Below are 7029 nucleotides of genomic sequence, written 5' to 3' on the forward strand. Positions count from 1 at the left end.
ACAAACGTTAGGAAATAAGAAATCAGGTATGATACTCTTTTAGAACCTGCCCTCTTAGATAAGTTATTGCACGTTTAAAATTTCTATGTATTGCATTCAAAGGTTAATAATTGCACATCATTTTAGGCCCACCCTGGCATACGAGGGTCCCTTTAGGTCATGTTTTCAAATTTAATTGCTTTGATAAATTGACATCATGCATACTGTGACAGCACCACCTCCCCCTAAGGCGAACCAAAGGGCTCGGCGGACCGCCTGCCCAGCTCTCGCCGGGACTCACTACAGTCCTCAATTAAAATACATCACTCACATCCAATAACATAGGGTACAACCTCAAGAATAAATGAAATAACATTTTTCAAACTTAGAACGAGATAAGATACATTACAAATCTCAAGTAAGGGTATCATTCCCCGAATAAGACAAAAGTCCTCAGTTCTCAAATAATTACATCAAATACTTATCAAGTGAATCGAATTCAAATTATATATGAGATATCCCTTCAGGCACTAATAACTCAATACAAGCGCTTTCTTTGGCCTCGAGCCCTGTGGGGAAAAATTATTTTTGGGGGTCACTAATTAAGCCTCAGAACTTCCACTTCCAAACCTGTTAAGGAAAACAAATTGGGGTGAGCTAACGCTCAGTGAGGCCAAGGGAAAAACATGCAAGCATGCTAGCAAAGACACAATATAAAGCAATAACTCGAGTAACAAGTAACTGCGAAACGTTAAGCAACTAGGGAATTTAATCACAATAAAAGGATACGGGAGCTCTCAGGAGCTAATCCACGCGCGATCCAAGCTCAGGTAGTTGACCCTCCGTCAACTTTCACAGTTATCCATGTAGAACTCCACTTACTACCTCCAGCCACCATGACACCCTCTTGGATCCGTAACCAAACAAGCATGTAGGTGGTATCACTTAACAAGTATACCTAGCAAGACCCCTTATTTGGATCAAGCTATAACACTTCCCAAGGTTCACCAAGTTTCTCGACCAAGCCCTTGCCGGCTCGAGTTACAAGGCTAGCCAATGGGTTGGGGCGTCCCCCCCATTCACTTTTAGGTCGATGAGACGAAGCTCTAATCGACAAGATTTGGTCATAGCATTGAGACGGGATGAGCGGTACCTCCTACCCTAAAAGGGCATGATACATTCTGCCGCTCAATGCTCACGAAAAACACTTTCATTTGCATTCACATGTAACACGCATCACTTATCAAGCAAGCAATTTCATGAAAGAGAGGACAAGGGCGATAAAGTACGCCCTAGCCTCATTAACTAGCAAGTACAAGAATCATTTCATTTAAACACTTCACATGCACTTGATACTCACCAAGTATCAAAAGTCAAAGTTTGAGAAATTAGCTCTAAGACGCTTCGCCGGGAGTTCCCTCGAAGTCCTCTTGAGATCCTGAAAGTATGCAATAATGCATTGTATCTCAAATTCCAGGCCATACAGTATTCGTGTAAAGAAAAGAAATAGTCAATTTTGACTCCACAATTCAAGTTTCCAAAGTATTTCAGTTCATAAGGAACCGACTTTCAAATGAAGTCTCAAGTGATAGGTGAACTCATGAAAATAGGTTTGAAATGCTCTAAGAGTTGTAAAAATGTAACCTAGGCCCTTAAAAGCATAGTTCTTAAACCCGGCCCGGCCCGGCGGTCGAACCGGTCAAACCGGTGGACCGGTCATTGGACCGGGCCGGGTTTGGAATCACATCGTTTGTGCAAAGAGACCGTTGACTTAGTCAACGACCCGGCGGTCGAACCAGGTTAAACCGGAAACCCGGCCGGTTTTGGCCGGTTTTGTCACTAACCGAATTTTGTGGAAAAATTATATTGCTATTGTTGGAACTCGAACTTCGGACCTCTGCCCCAACACTACCGCCTGCTTACCACCAAACTACTTCCATATATGTTGACATAGTAGCTTTATTATGATATATAAATGTTTTTTCAATTCTATCTTTTTTTCTCTAAAACAAATTTATTTGGAATCTTTTAATAAAAATTTATTACCCTCCAAACTCTATAAGTTATAAAATGGATTCCAAAAATAACATATTACATAATTCATTTAAAGACAAATATTATTTTTAATAAATTTTTACACTTAAAATTCATAAATAAGCTAGATAATTACACTAAATATAGATAAAATTTTACACTTGAAGTTTGGTATATTAATAAATAACTTTATATTTGATTGATTCTTATATGAATTAATTATTTTATAACAAATTAAATTAAATGAGCTTTTGTTATGGCATTATTTATTACAATTTATATCATATATCTTATATAAATAATTATGAAATATAATATTTAAATATATGTAGTGACCCACCGGTTCAACCACTCACCCACCGGTTAAACCAGTAACCCGTTGACCCACCTCTTTCGCCGGGTTCCTTTCCGGGTTGGGTTTAATAACTATGCTTAAAAGAACATTTAGGTCCAAATTGGAAATTTTCACTTTTCGAGTCATTCGTGGAAAAAATCAGTCCGGAAGTTCGGAAAGTCTAAAATAGAAAATTTTACACCGTCAAAAACTTCATTCGAAGCATAACAACTTTGTAGAAGGTCACTTTCCAAGAATCAAATCAGAAACAAGTCAATTTCTCCAAGAAAGTTTACTATTCATTGAAGATAGGTCAAAACAGTCCAAGTTTTTCCAATAATTTTGGAATTTCACTAAAAATCATAGAATCAAAACCAGCCTTTGAAATTTGATATGCATGTAAAGTTCCAATCCAGGTTTCAAATGAAAAAAATGGAACTCGATTCCGATGTTCCTAGCTCAAGAAATAAAAAGTTGAAGTTCGCTAAAATTCTTGGACTGTTGGCCTATTTTCCAGATTTAATGCACTTCGCTAATAAGGCCGTATCTCACTCGATTCTCAGTGAAATTGAAAACGGTTGGTGGTGTTAGAAACTAGGTTCACAAGGATATATTTATGCAGAAGAAATCATTTCCAAAATCCAGACATAAGCGGTTCAAAATCAAGCAACAAAATGGATTTTCTGGACAGTCTCGGATGAACAGTAATAAACAGGCAGCCAACTTTCAAAACTCGCCACGAATCGCTCGGGACGAACTAGAAAATGAGCTTGGTACCATTTTAAAGCTCTAAGAGTCTACTTTCAAATTCCATAAACGGCACTCAATTTCGATCAACGAGTAAAATGTTATAGCTACACAAATGTTGCTGGTCAGAAAATTCTGGAGCTTGTTCCAGTTTTGCTTCTTTACTTGTAACTCAAAATTTAACCAACCATTTGGGTTGATTTTTGGTAGACAACCACAATACACATAGCACAACATATCTACACCAATTTGGAAGCTCAATTAGCACCAGAAAATTTTCGAAATTACAGGGCAGCAGCAAACAAGAAAGTCGGCAGCAAGTCAGAAATTTCAGACAGTACCTTCTCCAAATTTCTAACTTTCTTCCAACTTCATTCCATCAATCATTCTATATACATGTAACATAGCACAATATCAGCAACCACAACATGCTAATTCATCACATCAGTCACCAATAAACATCCTCAAACCCTCGAGCATGTCATGGAATTGCAAGAACATAATTACTCAACCAATCAACCCAAATTCTACCATAGGTTGCAAACCCATGCTACCTTTGCTCCATTTGAGCTATAATTTTGCAAGATTGAAGTGTGGGTGAGTGAGTTACCTCAAGAACTTAGTTGGACAGCTTTAGGGCAGAAATCTTGACCGAAATTCCTCCAAGAAAACCGATGAACAGCCCCCTCTTCCAAGCTAGGATCAAAGCCCTCTAATGGATGATGAAATTTGGAAGTGGATTGAAGCAAGTTTGTGAAGATTTTGGCTAGATTTTTTTCTTCCCATCTTCGGCCAACTAGAGAGTGATGAGAGGAGAGAGAGTGAAATCAGGTATTGTAATGAAAGTGGAGAGAATTGGTGACTTAATGGTTAAGTCTAAGTGTCAACTCATGCTAGGTCCGTTTAGGGTCTTTGCGTGTCCAATTTTCGCGCTCGTTTGCAACTTTTGTGCACTAAACCTCTGAGGTAATTTCCCTAGTACATTAATAGTACATTACTAGTAGTCTAATATCATGTTCTTAAAATCTCCAATTAATCAAATTAATGTGCCTGTCGGGGCCTTTTCGGCACGCGCCCGTATAAAGGTCAAACTTAAGGGTTTTCTCATTTGAACTTGGAAATTCAACTTATTCGATTCTAAAACTCTAAAATATGATAATCCAAGTATATATATATATATAACAATAAAAATCACGATAAGCAATTCATCTTGAATAAATTTGGGCATTAAAATAATATGCGCGTAAAGAACCAATCGGAAAAATTTATTTTCGAGAAATTCATGTACTTTAGTATATTTTATTTTTATTTTATTTTTTTTTTGGGTAACTCGAGTACGAAATATTTTTTAAAATGACCAATTTAACAATATTTTGAAATAATAAAATTATGGGTCCTCACACATACACCTTAGAGGGAATGCCACGTTAGAAATAAGCCACCTTGTGTCTCGGATATGTAATCCAGTGAGACTTGCACGTCTATATTTCTTATACCATCCAAAGGGGCAGTGCACAAGGTAAGGTAGGATCCGATTCGTTCCGCGATGATGACCTTGAGATAATGGAACAGTTTTGCACATTAGAATATGAGCATCTAACAATCATCTTTTGGCCATTTTATCAGAATTGGTAAAAATCCCTTGCATAAAGGACATTAAATTGAAGAAATTCACAAATAATTTCTCATTGTTGAGACGATAAATATATTGAGGCCAAATCTTGATTTTAGAAGGCTCATAAACTAAATGCTTTGCAACAAAATTTGCAAGTTTTGAAACTACCAATGGGCAGACAATTCAATCGATTTTTGAATAAACCATCAATTTCATTCAATCCATTTGAGCTGATTACTCATCAATTTCATCCAATCCATTTTATCAATTCATTCATTTTTTAAAATCATCTAGTCAATTTTTGAATAAATCATCACTCTATCTGATTCATTTGATCGATTTATTTCATTCAATTCATTTGACCAATTTATTCATTTTTAGGGCAATCCATTCAATTTTGAATAAATCATCAATTTGACCAATTTACCCATTTTTCAGGCGATCCAATCAATTTTTGAATAAACCATCAATTTCATCCGATCCATTTGACAACTTAAGGTTTTGATGTCAAATTTGGAGCTGGGAAGACTAGTTGTTTTTGAGAAAATCACCCATTGCGTTTATTCCATTTGATAGATTAGAGTTTTCGATCCATGTTGAGAAATTGCAATCTCTCCAATAGCAAGTTCGTCAAAGTTAAATCAATTTGTACGAATTCCTGTACCAAAACCATTCATTCATTCAGATTTGTCCACATTCTGTTAGAGGTCTCCCGCTGTTCAATTGGCCCAAAATTTTGAAATTGCCTTCCAATCAAATGTCAATAAGTTGATCGGGTCCATCAGGTATTGTATGGTGCCTACTCTAGAGGATTACATTTTCATTCTAGGCCTATCCTTGGTATAAAAAGGGCTCCCCCCAATAGGACATGCATCCGAATTACTTTAATTTTTACTAACTCCCCTCTTTTTCTTTTTCTTTCTTTTTTGACAGCAGTTAATTGAGAGGGGAATCTAAATAGGGTTTTTCTTCAATTTTCAGGTAATTGTAAGCATAACTATACAAAGAAACCCCATCATTACACGATCACGTAGCTGAGTTTTGAAAAATACTGTAAACATGAGTACACATCCTAAATCATCCGATAAATCTACAACGGCACCTCCAGCAGACACTGCAAATTTGGGAGTTCAATTGAGCTCAGGTTGGCTGATAGGCATGGGATCATGTTGAACACTACCACTGCTAGCAAGTGAAGAAATAGAACACCAACCACCTCCTCTGTCCCATACCCAAGTTACCTTTGCATCATCCTTTGCAAACATACCCGAAGAGACTTTCACCTACCCCACTTCCAGTTTTCCATACACTTACCCCCATAACATCCAAGTCAACCCGGCCAACATCCGAGCACCTCAGAATTACCCAAACTCTCAAGTACCTCATCACACCACCATTGAGCCATTCATGTTGGATGCTGCTATGCAAGGGAAGGTGGAAACGGGTGAATCTTCCGCTCCAATAGACAAAAATCTATTGAAAAGATTGGATAAATTTGAGGAATTCATGAGAAAAAGCCAAAGATTGAGCAAGTCTGGAGGCTTGGATTATGATGAGTTGTGTTTTTTCCCAGACATGCAATGGCCTTTGGATTTTAAAACACCCAAATTTAGTAAGTATGATGGAACTGGTAACCCCAAGATGCATTTAAGACTATTTGCAAATAAGTTGGAAAAGCCAGTAGATGATGAAAATTTGCCAATACGTTTATTTCCCGAGAGCTTGGAAGGTGATGCCCTGGATTGGTACTCCAATTTAAAGCCTGAAGAAATGAGGACATGGGTGGATTTGTCAACCGCTTTTGTAAGACAATATGAGTACAATTGCGAGTTTGCTCCAACGAGGACCACACATGAGAGGACCAAGAGGAAACCATTGGAGGATCATAAGATGTATGCCAAATGTTAGAGGAAACTAGCCGCTAAAGTGGAACCCAGATGTCTGAAGACAAAATTGTTCGAACATTTATCAAGGCTCATGACCCGCCTTATTTTGAGGAAATTTTTCGAATGACTAGATGCTCAATTGCAGCTATTGTAAACAAGTTAGAAGAATTTGACGAATTCGTCAAAGCAGGAAAGATAGTCAATTTTTCGACCTTGAAAATGCAACTGGAAGCTTTGCAAGGTCAAAGTGGTAATGGCAAGAAACCTCAGTTCAAGAAGAAGGTAGGAAAGAATGCTTTCATTTGGGATCAGGTGTGACAGCCCCACCTCCCCCTAAGACGAACCAAAGGGTTCAGCGGACCGCCTGCCTAGCTCTCGCCGGGACTCAGTCGTTCACTATAGTCCTCAAATAAATTACAATATAAGTCTCAAAT

The 7029-nt window shown here is 37.6% G+C and overlaps 1 long non-coding RNA gene across 1 annotated transcript; it reads right to left on the reverse strand.

Moving 5' to 3' along the window:
• Positions 1-364: 364 nt before the first annotated feature.
• LOC113783780 lies at positions 365-3844 on the reverse strand. The gene is made up of 3 exons (XR_003469976.1): positions 3705-3844; positions 1340-1417; positions 365-609 (listed from the first exon to the last, which is right to left on the reverse strand). It is a non-coding gene; the product is annotated as an uncharacterized LOC113783780 (long non-coding RNA).
• Between the last annotated feature and the right edge of the window lie 3185 nt (positions 3845-7029).

This window comes from Coffea eugenioides, chromosome 9, assembly GCF_003713205.1.
Source record: "Coffea eugenioides isolate CCC68of chromosome 9, Ceug_1.0, whole genome shotgun sequence".
Lineage (NCBI taxonomy): Eukaryota > Viridiplantae > Streptophyta > Magnoliopsida > Gentianales > Rubiaceae > Coffea > Coffea eugenioides.